The following is a 15,703-nucleotide window of genomic DNA, read 5'->3' as shown; positions in this document are numbered from 1 at the left end:
CTTATTTAGATTTTTAAAAAAAATTATCTCTTTTCAAATGAAAACCATTTCTGAAAGCACATTGATGGGAATATACCTAAACAAGGATATACCTCCTAACTAGCTCTTTTTAGTTGCTCACATTGCTGTAATTAAAGCTCATTGAGGCCAATTCAAATGAAGAACTGTATTCTTTATTTTTTAAAGTATCATTTCAAATGATTTTGAAACTGACATTATCCTCATTATCCCTTCTTATAAATGAGTTTTCATGATTAAAGAGGAGAAAGTGAGATTAGCTCAACGGTTGTTGAAGGTTTATTATTGTTTTCTTTCCTTTTGTTTTGCTTTAATTTTGTTTTTGACCATTATACTTATTAGTTGACCTTTGTTTTGCACCAAAACTCTCATCACATGCATGTGTTCAAATCAGACTGAAACCACCTTTGCAAAAATTGTAAGTGAGTAAATTATGATAGTGAAAGAGATCTGACCTAATCAAATCTATTTTGCTTCTAACCTCCAAACTGTCCTTGTTAATTCCTGGGCATAGGCTGAACTAACCATGGGAGGAGCTTAGTTTATAGTTTAACTTTGAAACTAAGATGATAACAGCGCTTTCCCAAAACAAACACCCTTCTTGCCTGGGGACCAGATTGCCTTTCTAGGGCTAACGTATTAGCCACAATATTAGAAATTATGGATCAGATGTCATTCGGCTAGAGGCCACAAGATTCTAAACCTCCCCAGTTCCCCCAAGGGATAAAATCACTATTGTAAAACCCAAGATTAGTGCTTGAGATATTTTTCAAACCCTGTACTTGATGGATTGGCTGGCACCACCCAGATCAATAAACTGGCTCATTTGGCCTTGTGGCCTTCACCCAGGAAACAGCTCAGTGCAAGAGGACAGCTTCAACTCCCTATGATTTCATCTCCAACCTGACCAATCAGTGCTTTCTACTCCTTGGCTGCTTCCCCACTAAATTAGCCTTAATTGACTCCAGCTCCCTAATTTTGAGGAGACTGATTTGAGTAATAATAAAACTGTGGTTTCCTGTTCAGTTGACCCTACAAGAATTAAACCCTTTCTCTATTGCAATTCCTGTCTTGATAAAACAGCCTTGTCTGGACAGCAGGCAAAATGAACCTGTTGGGCAGTTATAGGACTCTCTGAGACTCTCCAGGGTCCAGGCTGCTTTGGGATTGATGGAAGCTTCCCTGAAAGAATTTGGACAGACGTTTCACCAAGTTCACAGCCAGCCAAAGACAAGAAGCTAGCTCCTCAACTTTTCCATTCCTACAGAGCTCTATGACTTCCAGTCCCAAAATCCACTTATTCTGTTTATTCATGATACAAAAGAGACAAATGAATCAATCACCTGATTATTAAGTTAAATCTTGGCCATCTCTGACTGAGGTCAAAGCACAAGAGCTGAGGAACCTAGAACAACTGTCATGAGGACTAAGCTCTGATTTTTTTTTTTTTTATCTTGCCCGAATTTCTATCTAAGGAGTCTGGGGAGTCATGTGCTATAAACCATAAATTCTCATCAGATGGGTTTTATTTAACCCTATATATTGCAACTTACTTTTCAATCTGACTCTGGCATAACATTACAAGACAAGAAAGAAAATAAAAATATTTTGCCCCAAGACATATTTCTCTGCCTTATCTTGAAATGGCTCTGCAAAACTGTCCTTTGTGGGGGAAAATATTCATCTCGTAAAGAATCTCTATTAATGCAGCTAGATCTTTTTCTTCTAGGCCCTCCCAATCCAGAAGAGATTGACTAAAAGCATAGCACCTTTTAAATATCTGAACAGGAAACATTTGTCATGCATTGTCTCTAAGGGCAGTCATTATAAGACTTCAAAAGAACCTTGGTCTCCACAATCTTTAATCTTAACCTGAACATTTCCTTTCTGTGGATCACAGGTCTTTAGACAAACTCAACCAAATGTCAACCAGCAAATGTTTAAATTTACCTATATCCTGGAAGCCCCCACTTTGAGTTGTCCTGACTTTCTGAACCAAACCAATGTATTTCTTAAATGCATTTAATTGATGTCTCATGCCTCCCTAAAATATGTAAAACCAAGCTGTACCCTGACACCTTGAGCACATGTTTTAGGATCTCCTGAGGGCTGTGTCATGGGCCATGGTCAGTCACATTTAGCTCAGAATAAATCTCTTCAAATATTTTACAGTTTGACTCTTTTCATCAACAGTCAGGTATGAGCTCCTTGCACAATGCTTTCTGCTGATTCTTCTGACAGAAGGTGGCTGAAGAGGAACTTTTGATAACTTCAAAAATTTAGTGAGGATGATCCCCACAATGAGCATTCCAAGAATCTAAGTACTCCCTTACAGATTCTCATCAACACCCGCTTTTCTTGCAGTTTGGAGTGTTGCACTCCAGGCATCCCTGGGGTCCCACTGAAGAAAGCATTGTTCCAAAATGGGATCCAAAGAATGAGAAGTTTATTTAAAATGTTATTTAATGATAATTATAATCTTTCAATTCATAATACACTTTCATGGTCAAGATTCGATTGACATCAAATAATGTAAAATAAAAATTCTCTGGTATGGTTTGGATTTGTGTCCTCACCTAAATCTCATGTCGAATTGTAATCCCCAATGTTGGAGGAGTGGCCTGGTGGGAGGGTGATTGGATCGTGGGGGGAAGATTTCCCCCTTGCTGTTCTTGTGATATTGAGTGAGTTCTCATAAGATCTGGCTATTAAAAAGTGTGTGGCACCTTCCACTGCACTCTCTTCCTCCTGCTCCAGCCATGTAGGACACGTCTGCTTCTCCTTCACCTTCTGCCATGATTGTAAGTTTCCCGAGTCTGGCTCAGCCATGCTTCCTGTATAGCCTGTGGAACCATAAGCCAATTAAACCTCTTTTCTTTATACATATTCCAGTCTCATAGTTTTTTACAGCAATGTGAGAACGAACTAGTACACTCTCCCTTCTGTTCCTGTGCTCCAGCAATTCAGTGTTCCTCTCCAGAGGTAACCATTATTATTGATTTCTTTTGTAGCCTTTCAGATATATTTTATGTATGTGTGGCAGGCCAGGTCTCACTAACACAAGCCTCCATTACAACTGTCCCAGCACTGAGTGCGTAGCTAGGTTAAACATTAAAAACTGATTGAGCCAGTGCCTTTATGAAAGACTGGAATGTAACAAAGAGCCCACCAAGAGTTTTGCCTAGGCTTTTCCTGGGCCTTGAAGAATGACAAGATAATGAAGAAATTCTTAATAGGACCTTTTTAGGATTAAACAAGATTTATTGGGGAGTCTGAAGAAACTCCCCAGGCCTCCACAAACAAGTTTATTGAGATCTAAAGGAACTCCCCAAACCTTTGTGATTTAGCAGGAGAAAAGACAAGGGTAATTACCGTAGCACCTAGACCCATTCAGATTAAGTAAACTTACTGAGGCTCCAGAAGAAGGTCTTTAGGACCCAGACATTAGTTATAGATTAAAATAAGTTAATCACTTATGTCTTTAGATGAATGCACACTTACACGTAGACATATAGCTTAGAAGGTATATAAGCTCTGGAAAACTTGTAATTTTGAGTTGGCCTGGGGATAATTTCCAGGCCTTTTCCCTGTAACCAGTTACAGAAATAAAAACTTTCTTACTCCCTAGTTCATCTGCATCTTGTTATTGGGCCACGAGAAATAGCAGCCCGACCCTCACTTTGGTCCAGGAACATATGCACATGGAAGTCTGTGCATATTCTTTTTCACTTCTTTCATCAAACGCATCATTGATTTTCATCAATATTTTTGTTCTTTGTTTTCCATCTTCTTTTAAAAAAAACAGTGGTATAGTGTTGTGGTTCAGAAACAGATACCCCAAAATATAGCTTTTTGATAAGCTGAACTGAAGAAGCCCCAAGGTCCCCAGACCTTCCTCCTTACCCCCACAGTCTCTCCAAATAATAAGACTAAGTTCTTCCTTGAAGTTCCTTTTTCTGCCGGAAGTCCAGACCCACCAAAAAGAACAATTTTTTTTTCCCTCCCCTTCCTATTGTCTATCATTATCTATTGCAGAAAATAAGACCAAAAATGTTACCATATCTGAACAAACCTTTTTACAAAATAATAGCTATCTCTCAGATGCATTCAAATTCCAAAGAGAACTATTTGCCAGTTAATCTCTGTTCCCCATTAATTCATTACCCCAGTAATCATATATTGCCCCTCAACATAATTTCTTTTCTCTCCACAACATAACCTGTTTTACCAGGATCCAAAGCCCCATTCTTTTTGTAACCTTAAAATGATATGTTAGCTTTAGTACGTAATTGAGTACTAAATTACGTTTTCATTTTGAAGGCTTCTGTGTATATATGTTAAATAAATTTGTATGACTTTTCTCCTATTAATCAATCTGCCTCATGTCAGTGATTTTTCAGCAGACTTCCAGGGATCCAAGGACCTTGGCCCCTACGATAGTATTCCATGATAAAGATGCACCACAATTTGTTTTTTTATTTTTATTTATTTATTGTTTTTGAGATAGAGTCTTGCTCAGTCACCCAGGCTGGAGTGCAGTGGCGTGATCTCGGCTCATTGCAAGCTCCACCTCCTGGGTTCACGCCATTCTCCTGCCTCAGCCTCCTGAGTAGCTGAGACTATATACAGGCTCCCGCCACCACGCCCAGCTAATTTTTTTTGTTTGTATTTTTAGTAGAGATGGGGTTTCACCATGCTAGCCAGGATGGCCTTGATCTCCTGACCTCGTAGATGCACCATAATTTATTTACCCCAGCTGCTTCTGTGGACATTTGTATTGTTTCTAACTTTTAACATGTAGTAGCATAATTGTAAGCTAAACACTTTAAAAGCAATTGCTAGATCAAAGGCTATGTGGATTTGCCATTTTGACAGATATTGCCAAATTATTCAAACTAAAAATTGTACTAATTTGTATTTCTTCCATCAAAGTATAATAATGTTTCCTTAGACACTTGTCAGCATGTACGTAAGTGATCATGATTTGTCTTTGCCAATAAAGTAGATGAAAAACATATTTCATTATACTTTTATAATTTGCATGTACAATGGATTGCAGTCACTTATTCCTATTTTTAAATTGGACATGTCAATTGAAGAGTGAGAGGATCATACATTTGGAAAGAATAGCTTTATTTTTCATAAAGGGTTGTAGCTTGCAGGGTGGCCATTCTGACAGACTGGGAAATGTAGCCTCTAGCTCGAAATCAGAAACACACACTCAAGGGAGATAAAAAAGGAACAGGTATTTATGCTGAGTGGGGTGACTGAATATACATATTTAATAAGCCAAAGGATAATTCATGAATATTTATGAGAGGAGAAACCTGAATATGCTCAACTGAGCTTTATGCCTCTCCATGGAATCCATGTTGAGAAAACAATGCTGTTAGCGTGATATGAGGGTAGAATTTTCAGCCCTCTGAAATCAGAGGACACAAAAACCTCTGCACATCCTCCATATACTGGCCAGAACCACTTTGGTAGGTTGGTGGTCTCTTATCAGGAAGGAATGCTAGTCAGTTGTTTTGTGGAAACCCACAAAAGGGAGGGATAGTGTCAGGCACTTGGTTGCTATCAGTAGTGGAGCCTTTCCAAAAGGCTTTTGTTTAACCCTTAGGGAAGAAAGTCTAATGACTGTTGTCCGAAAGAGGGCATATCACAAGGTGTATCTAACCTCCCATCCCGTCATGGCCAGGAACTCAGCTTCTAAGATTTCTCTGGCATCCCCTTGGCCAAGAGGGGGTCTGGGCCACTGGATGGTGGGCTTAGGATTTCATTTTTTATTTCTTTGCTACGGCTTATTCAAAAGTGTATATTGCATATCGATCATGTATAAGGCACTGAGACTGGCATTGCAGGGCATAAAGAGGTATTCAAGTCATAATCCTCCTTCAAGGTTCTTGCGGTTTAACTTGGGGCCAAAGCAATAGATTAATACTTATTTTAAAAAGCTCACATGTGATACCAGTCTCAAGAACATGTAAAGTACTATGGGACCTCAAAGAAGACATAAGACGAAAATCACATAAGATGAAAATGGAAGTTAATCAAGAAAACCTTCATAGGGAAATGAACGTCTTTAAAAGTTGAAATTGAAGTGGGATGGAGATTCAGGAAAAGAAATGCTGTGTGAGAATGCATAGAGGTCAGAGTACTGGTGAGAAGTAGTGGCAAGACTTGTTAGAAAGGAGTGTGGAATTTGTAAGGAAGAAGAAGGAGAGATGAACCTATTAAGGCGATTTGGGCCAGATTGTGAATACCCTTGAATTAGGAGTATGCGGGGAGTGGAGTCATATTAGCAGAATTTGGGCATATGGGAAGGTAAATGAATCAAAGCTATGTTTTGGAAAACGTAACAAAATATACAAATTAAGGGTGTTTGTGGGAATTTAAGTTCATCAAATGCATGAAAAGTTTTTATTATTTTTTTACTAAGAGTTAAGAAAGAAGATATCTCTACTCTCCAGGAGCTTCCAGCTCTCTCTCTCTCTCTCTCTCTTTCTCTCTCTCTCTCTCTCTCTGTCTCTCTCTCTCTGTCTCTCTCTCTCTCTCTCTCTCTCTCTCTGTCTCTCTCTCTCTCTCTCCTCTCTCTCTCTCTCTGTCTCTCTCTCTCTCTCTCTCTCTGTGTGTGTTTCTCTCTCTCTCTCTGTCTGTCTCTCTCTCTCTCTCTCTCTCTCTCTCTCTCTCTCTCTCTCTCTCTCTCTCCCTCTCTCCCGTGTGTGTGTGTGTGTGTGTGTGTGTGTGTGTGTGTGTGTTACTATGTGTGGGGAGTAAATGGATAATGAAATTGAATCTGGATACCTCTCACCAGGCACTGGAATCTGTTAGTGCTGCAATATTGTCTAAGTATTAATTGGTCACTTGGATTATTTTAACCTCATTTTTGTACCTCAAAAACATCATACCAAGGACCATGATGTTGACCCTGTCCATAGCACTGTGTTGGAGGAGAGGTGTTTGACATAGCCACAAATATCTGCATTGTCAGTACTAGTCCGTTTTCACACTGCTATAAAGAAATACCCGACAGTGGGTAATTTATAAATAAAGGATATGTAATTGGCTCACAGTTCTGCAGGCTGTACAGGAGGCATGTTGCTGACATCTGCTTGTCTTTTGGGGAGGCCTTAGGAGCTTTCTATCATGGAAAAGGTGAAGGGAGAGTTGGCACTTCACATGGTCAGGAGCAGGAGGAAGAAAAAGAAGAGGCAGGTGCTACATACTTTAAAATAACGATATCTTGCATGAACTCACTCACTATGTAGTACCAAGGGAGGATGGTGCTAAACCACTCATGAGAACTCCACCTCCATGACACAACACCTCACACCTGGCCCCACCTCCAGCATTAGGGATTACATTTCTACATGAGATTTGGGTGGGGACCCAGATCCAACTCATATCATTCTGCTGCTGAAGCCTCCCAAATCTTATGTCCTTTCACAGTTCCCCAGTCTTAACTCATTTCAGAATTAACTCAGAAGTTTGAAGTCCAAAGTATTGTCTGAGACAAGGCTAGTCCCTTCTGCCTATGAGCATGTTAAATCCAAAAGAAGTTAGTTACTTCCAAGATACAATAAGAGTACAGGGGCACAATGCAGCCAGGTTCTTTGCTAAAGCGTAACAAAAATGACCTTTACTCCAGCTCCCAATAAATTTCTCATTTCTATCTGAGACCTCCTCAACTTAGACTATGGGAACATTTGCAGGGGAAATATTCCCATTCCAAAAGGGAGAAATTGGCCAAAAAAACACAGAAAAACAGAAAAACAAAACAAACAAACAAAAAAACACGAGCTACAGGCCACATGCAAGTCCAAAACTCAGCAGGGCATTAATTAAATCTTAAAGCTCCAAAATAATCTCCCTTGACCCTACATCTCACGTCCAGGGCATAATGGAGCAAGGGCTGGGCTCCCAAACCCTTGGAAAGCTCTGGCCCCGTGGCTCTGCAGGGTTCATCCCCCAAGGATGCTCTCATAGGTTGATGTTGAGTGCCTGTGGCTTTTCCAGGGGCACAGGGCAAGCTGTTGGTATATCTATAATTATGGAGTATGTATGTAGATCTATAATTCTGGAGTATGTGGGTCTGCAGTATGGTGACCCTCTTCTCATAGCTCCACTAGGCAGTGCCCCAGTGGGGACTTTGTGTGGGGGCCTCAAGCCCACATTTTCCCTCCATGCTGCCCTAGTAGATGTTCTCCATGAGAGCTCTGCCCCTGCAGCAGGCTTTGCCTGTATATCCAGGCTTTTCCATACATCCTCTGAAATTTAGGTGGAGGCTCCCAAGTTTCAACTCTTGCACTCTGTGCACCCACAGGGATAAAACCATGTGGAAGCCACCAAAGGTTATGGTTTGCATCCTCTGAAGCAATGGCCAGAGCTGTGTCTGAGGCACTTTGGGCCATGGCTGGAGCAGCTGAGATGCAGGGAACAGTGTCTGGACATTGTGCAGGGCTGCTGGGCCCTGGGCCTGGCCTACAAAACCATTCTTCCTTCCTAGGTCTTCAGGCTTGTGATGGGAGGGGCTGCTGCCAAGTTCTCTGAAATGCTTTAGAATCTTTTTCCCTATTGTCTTGCCTATCAGTACTTGGCTCCTCTCTATTTATGCAAATTTCTGCTGCTGACTTGAATTGCTCCCCTGAAAATGGTCTTTTCTTTTCTACCACATGACCAGGCTGCAAATTTTTCAAACTTTTCCATTGTGCTTCCCTGTTAATTATAAATTTCAGTTTTATGTCATTTCTTTTCTCATGCATATGAGCATAGGTGTTAGAAGCAGTCAGGTTACATCTTGAATGCTTTGTTGCTTAGAAATTTCTTCTGCCAGAGTCCATAAATTATCACTCTCGAGTTCATAGTTCCACAAATCCCTAGAGTAGGGACACAATGCAGGAAGGCTCTTTGCAAAAGCATAGCAAAGGTGACCTTTACTCTGGTTCCCAGTAAGTTCCACATTTCCATCTGAGACTTCCCAGCCTGGCCTTCACTATCCATATCACTATCAGCATTTTGGTCACAACAATTTAACAGGTCTCTAGGATGTTCCAGATTTTCCTTAATCTTTCTGTCTTCTTCTGAGCCCTCCAAATTTTTCTATCCTCTGCTCGTTACCCAGTTCCAAAGTTGCTTCCACATTTTTGTGTCTCTTTATAGCAATGCCCCACTTTGAATCTCTGTATGAGTTCATTCTTGCATGGCTATTAAAAAATCTAGACTGGGTAATTTATAAAGAAAATAGGTTTAATTGGCACAGGGTTCCAAAGGCTGTACAGAAAACATGATGCTGGCATCTGCTCATGTTCTGGGGAGGCCTCAGGAAACTTTCAATCATGGCAAAAGGTGAAAGGGGAGCTGACAGTTCACATGGCAAGGAGCAGGATGAAGAGAGAGATGGGGGAGGTACTACACAGTTTTAAGCAACTAGATCTTATGAGAGCTCACTCACTATACAGTACCAGTGGGGATGGTGCTAAACCATTCATGAAAACTCCACCCCCAAGATTCAATCTCTTCGTACCAGCCCCCACTTCCAGCATTGGGCATTACATTTCAACATAAGATTTGTGTGGGGACACAGATCCAAACCATATCATTGTCCCTTGAACCTACTCTGGGACATAGATGGGAAGATATGTTAACAGGTTTTTAGTGGAGACAAAAAGTGTATGCTGAATTACCTGGACCCTTGCCTAACTTTTCTCTTCCTGAAACCTCTTGAATGATGTATAACTACTAATGTCCCCCAAAATATTAAATTAACAAATAATGTGGCAAAAAGTTATGAATGATTGGCCAAACCACATTCTAATCAGCTTTTAAAACTGGCATAGTTTAGTAATAGACAAGAGATTGAAGCATTTGGCTTGAACCTTTCCCACATCCTGTCTAGTAACTACCCACCTTCCTCTCTTCATCCTGGAAGTTGTGATTTAGAAATGTGTCTCTTTACCCATGAAGCCTGGGGAACCATTAATCATGACTGTCTTTTGCTTGTTCTAATCTTCAAAGGTCAGAGTTGACATTTTAATACAGCGCCTGAGCGCTCTAGTCATTTCATTTCTTGTTATACTATTTCACTGGAATAGCATTCCTGCAAGAATGGGGCATGTGTTAGTGAAGCCATTAAATAACAGGTGGTATTGTTACTTCCTGTAGAATAGTGTGGCTGCAGGGTTACCACTTCTATCCAGCTGGTGAGAAAGAGAGAAGCATCTGTACAGACAAAATAGATACCCTTCTTGATAAGGAAAATGACAAAGGAAGCACTTAATTTAAAATAGATCTGGCTTTAAATCATTCATTAGAATTGAGAATTTCAAAAAATTAGGGAATAAAATTTCCAGAAACTTTTAGGAATATTGCAATTACAGCACTCTCCTGTGGGAAGGATTAAAAAATGGTGACAAATGGCTTCAGGTAGGGAGAAGGGTCTGTATGGAGAAAAAGCGTATCAGCACTAGGGATGCCATCTTTATGAAAAAGAAATTGACTTTATCTATGCATTGGCTACATTCGTAAAGGCAGAAAGTGGAGGATTTAGGTCAGAATCAGCTCACAGAAGCACAGAAACTGGTAACTGCTAAATCTGTTGAAGTAGATGACTGAAGTCCAGTGTTAGTATAGCCTTTCAAAGCTCCTGATCATGCTTTCCAACATACTGTAGTATATTCAAACGGGAGGATAATAGTGGAATAATTTTGGGGTTATCATTTGCAGAAGTAAAAGGTAGGATTAATTGGCCTCTCAATGTTTTTTCTCATGATTTTGAGATTAAATTATTATGTACGGTATTGATTGATTTTTATACATACTCGACATTATTAAGAACAAATGTAACCCACCGCAAAGAAAATCAGAGATTCTCTTCAGAAACAAAGGATTCTAAATTAGAGTGGAGTTCTACACTAGAGTTGGGGAAATGTATTTCTATGGAAACAATAAACACTATGATTGTAATGAGTTTCTGATTTTTAATCATTTTTTCATTTCTCCATTGCAAAATTAAACTATTTGCATGTTTATGTTAACATTATGTGTTTTGATCCATTTTGCTTGTGAAAAGAACTTGCTTTTTTTTTTTTTTTTTTTTTCTCCAGGACACTTCTACTACAACTAGTATTGTGCCAAAAAGGACCTAGTTCTGGTATATCAACACTGCTTTTACTCTCTGGGCTGTGTAAGCCAGTTCTCCACTTTGATTCCAAAAATGATACATTGCTTCAGAGGCAGGGTATGTGTCTCTAATCTCAGGTGGAAAATAGAGTAATATTTATGTTGCAGTGGCTCCCAAGTTTCATTCTTCAGTCCAGTATTTATAGTTTTGGTGAGATAAAAGATTTTTAAAACTATATCATCTAGGATTTAGGGAGATGTATAAAGTTGATGGATAGAAGCTGTATTTGATTGGACCACAGAGTGGAAAGGAGACAGAATAAGATGGTCAAGTAACAGGAAAGAAGGAGGGTGGGTTAGAAAGCAACACAACTGTTGGCTAGAGGTGTGAGAAGAGATTCCAGGAATGCAGGAAAGCTACTTATGTGTGAGACTGATTAGACAGAAGGTCGCAGACAGAAGGTTATATCTTAAATGATTCCCCATATCTTTCATTTAGATCGCTTTTAGAACCAAAGGTATCTCCTCTGTTTTCACAGGTATAACGGGGAGAGCAAGAACATGAATATTCATGTCGAATTTTATAAGAACATGCCACATACCAATCTGTTCTTAAGTGTTCTACAAGCTTTTGTGACGGTTGTATTAGATCTGTTTTATACAGCATCTCAAGTTATATCTCAAAAATGCTTCACCACAGCTCTATGAAGTATGTACTACTAATGTTCCATTTTAGAGATGAGGACATTGAGGCTGAAATAATTCAACTAATTTGAACCAAAGTTCAAAATTGCAAATGGTGATGATAGGGTTTGAATCTAGATATATAAGACCAAAAAACTTAATTATCATTTTGAATAGCTAGGACAATAGTATGAAGCCAATTTCTTAGACAACAGGAATAAAATAAATATTATGTACATTTTAAAATGAGATTTTTTAAAAAGAGTGATAGGTATTTAAATGTTTCATTTTGTGCAATTAATAATTTGTGTCTTCTGCTTGCTACCAAATGCCCGTATAATTAACCAAGCATTATTGAAGTAAGCTTTAAAATTTAGAAATTAGTATTGTCAAGCAATTGGATGAGAGCCTGTGATGAAAATTAGCAGTTTTTATGCAGAAAGGAAAAGATTCAGAAAGAAAACTCTATTATAGAACCATCAAGTTCTTGAGTAAGGTAAAAATCCTACAATGTGATGAAAAAATATATTACAAATGAGTGTAAACCACCACCTAGATCTTCGCTCCTGCTCTGTTTATGCTTGAAGCCTTTTTATTTGATCATGGTTTTATTAATGGACTTGAACCAATGTACAAGCTGGTGAAAGTGGTAGTACCTGTGGTATAAAGTATATTGTCTGAAGAATGACTTTCCCCCCATATCCAAGTGTAATAAATCATGGAAGTCAGTTTAGCATGGGTGGCATTAATATATGAGTGAGGGCTGCTAAATTTTTCAGAAAAGCAAACAAAGCCAAATTAATCCATATAGGAAAAAAAATTCACAAGATAGAACAGCCTTTCTCCAATGTGCATTTGGTTAAATTATTATGCTTGAAATTCTATTTTCAAAGGTTTTTACTGCAGGCAGTCTCTGTCATTCACATAGTATGTTATAGGGCATACAAGATCAGGAAATAATTTATCTTATTAACCTTATAATAATTAGGTTTTGAACTTCTACAAAGGGAGATACTAGGGTACCAGAGTGGGGTCCCGTATTGGAGATATTAAGAAGGCAGCGATATAGAGAAATCTGATTTATTTTTTCAACTATAGAGCCGACACACAGAGCAAATGTTTCATAACTTGTGAATGAATAAGAAGATAAACAGGAAGTGAAGAGGTGGGAAGCATGGTATGCCGGGAAACAGAGCTCGCCTTCACAATCTATGGCTCTAGATTAATTATTTTTTTACATTAAAAATTGATATATAAAATGGCTGTATTTTAGGAAGTACACATTCTTCTACTGTATATCAAACCTACATAATTTGTATCTGGATGAGATTTGGAGGGTTACCCACATCTGACTCTGTATTTTACAGATTAAAAAAATGCCTAGAGGCTCAGAGAAGATGAGATATAGGGCCATCCCTAAGATAATGAAATTAGAATACAGTTTTTCTTTTTTTAATTTATTTTATTATACTTTAAGTTCTAGGGTACATGTGCACAACGTGCAGGTTTGTTACATAGGTATACATGTGCCATGTTGGTTTGCTGCATCCATCAACTTGTCATTTACATTAGGTATTACTCCTAATGCTATCCCTCCCTTAGCCCCCTAACCCCTGACAGGCCCTCGTGTGTGATGTTCCCCGCCCTGTGTCCATGTATTCTCACTGTTCAATTCCCACCCATGAGTGAGAACATGTGGTGTTTGGTTTTCTGTCCTTATGATAGTTTGCTGAAAATGGTTTCCAGCTTCAACCATGTCCCTGCAAAGGACATGAACTCATAAATTTTTTATGGCTTCATAGTATTCCATGGTGTATATGTGTCACATTTTCTTAATCCAGTCCATCATTGATGGGTATTTGGGTGAGTTCCAACTCTTTGCTATTGTGCCACAATAAACACACGTGTGTATGTGTCTTTATAGTAGCATGATTTATAACCATTTGGGTATATACCCAGTGATGGGATCGCTGGGTCAAATAGTATTTCTAGTTCTAGATCCTTGAGGAATCACCACACTATCTTCCACAATGGTTGAACTAATTTACACTCCCAGCAACAGTGTAAAAGCGTTCCTATTTCTCCACATCCTCTCCAGCATCTGTTGTTTCCTGACTTTTTAATGAGTGCCATTCTAACTGATGTGAGATGGTATCTCATTGTGGTTTTGATTTGCATTTCTCTGATGACCAGTGATGATGAGCACTTTTTCATGTGTCTGTTGGCTTGCATAAATGTCTTCTTTTGAGAAATGTCTGTTCATATCCTTTACCCACTTTTTGATGGGATTATTTTTTTCTTGTAAATTTATTTAAGTTCTTTATAGATTCTGGATATTAGTCCTTTATCAGATTAGTTGATTGCAAAATTTTTCTCTCATTCTGTAGGTTGCCTGTTCACCCTGATGGTAGTTTCTTTTGCTGTACAGAAGCTCTTTAGTTTAATTAGATCCCATTTGTCAATTTTGGCTTTTGTTGCCATTGCTTTTGGTGTTTTAGACATGAAGTCCTTGGCCATGCTTATGTCCTGAATGGTATTGCCTAGGTTTTCTTCTAGGGTTTTTATGGTTTTAGGTATAACATTAAAGTCTTTGATCCATCTTGAATTATTTTTTGTATAAAGTGTAAGAAAGGGATCTGGTTTCAGCTTTATGCACATGGCTAGCCAGTTTTCCCTGCACCATTTATGAAATAGGGAATCCTTTCCCCATTTCTTGTTTTTGTCAGGGTTGTCAAAGATCAGGTTGTTTAGATGTGTGGTGTTATTTCTGAGGCCTCTGTTCTGTTCCATTGGTCTATATCTCTGTTTTGGTACCAGTACCATGCTGTTTTGGTTACTGTAGCCTTGTAGTATAGTTTGAAGTCAGGTAGTGTGATGCCTCCAGCTTTCTTCTTTTGACTTAGGATTGTCTTGGCAATGTAGGCTCTTTTTTGGTTCCATATGAACTTTAAAGTAGTTTTTTCCAATTCTGTGAAGAAAGTCATTGGTAGCTTATGGGGTTGGCATTGAATCTGTAAATTACCTTGGGCAGTATGGCCATTTTCGATATGATTCTTCCTATCCATAAGCATGGAATATTCTTCCATTTGTTTGTGTCCTCTTTTATGTTGTTGAGCAGTGGTTTGTAGTTCTCCTTGAAGAGGTCCTTCACATCCCTTGTAAGTTGGATTCCTAGGTGTTTTATTCTCTTTTTATCTATTGTTAATGGGAGTTCAGTCATGATTTGGCTTTCTGTTTGTCTGCTAATGGTGTATAGGAATGCTTGTGATTTTTGCACATTGATTTTGCATCCTGAGACTTTGCTGAGGTTGCTTATCAGCTTAAAGAGATTTTGGGCTGAGATGATGGGGTTTTCTAAATATACAATCATGTCATCTGCAAACAGGGACAATTTGGCTTCCTCATTTCTTAATTGAATACCTTTTATTTCTTTCTCTTGCCTGATTGCCCTGGTCAGAACTTCCAACACTATGTTGAATAAGAGTGGTGAGAGAGGGCATCCTTGTCTTGTGCCAGTTTTCGTAGGGAATGCTTCCAGTTTTTGTCCATTCAGTATAATATTGGCTGTGGGTTTGTCATAAATAGCTCTTATTATTTTGAGATATGTTCCATCGATACCTAGTTCATTGAGGGTTTTTAGCATGAAGGGGTGTTGAATTTTATTGAAGGCCTTTTCTGCATCTATTGAGATAATCATGTGCTTTTTTGTCGCTGGTTTTGTTTACGTGATGGATTACATTTATTGATTTGCATATGTTGAACCAGCCTTGCATACCAGGGATAAAGCTGACTTGATTGTGGTGGATAAGCTTTTTGATGTGCTGCTGGATTCGGTTTGCCAGTATTTAATTGATAATTTTCGCATTGATGTTCATCAGGGATA

Source organism: Macaca thibetana, chromosome 9 (assembly GCF_024542745.1).
Source record: "Macaca thibetana thibetana isolate TM-01 chromosome 9, ASM2454274v1, whole genome shotgun sequence".
Taxonomy (NCBI): domain Eukaryota; kingdom Metazoa; phylum Chordata; class Mammalia; order Primates; family Cercopithecidae; genus Macaca; species Macaca thibetana.
This window is presented reverse-complemented; position numbering follows the sequence as displayed.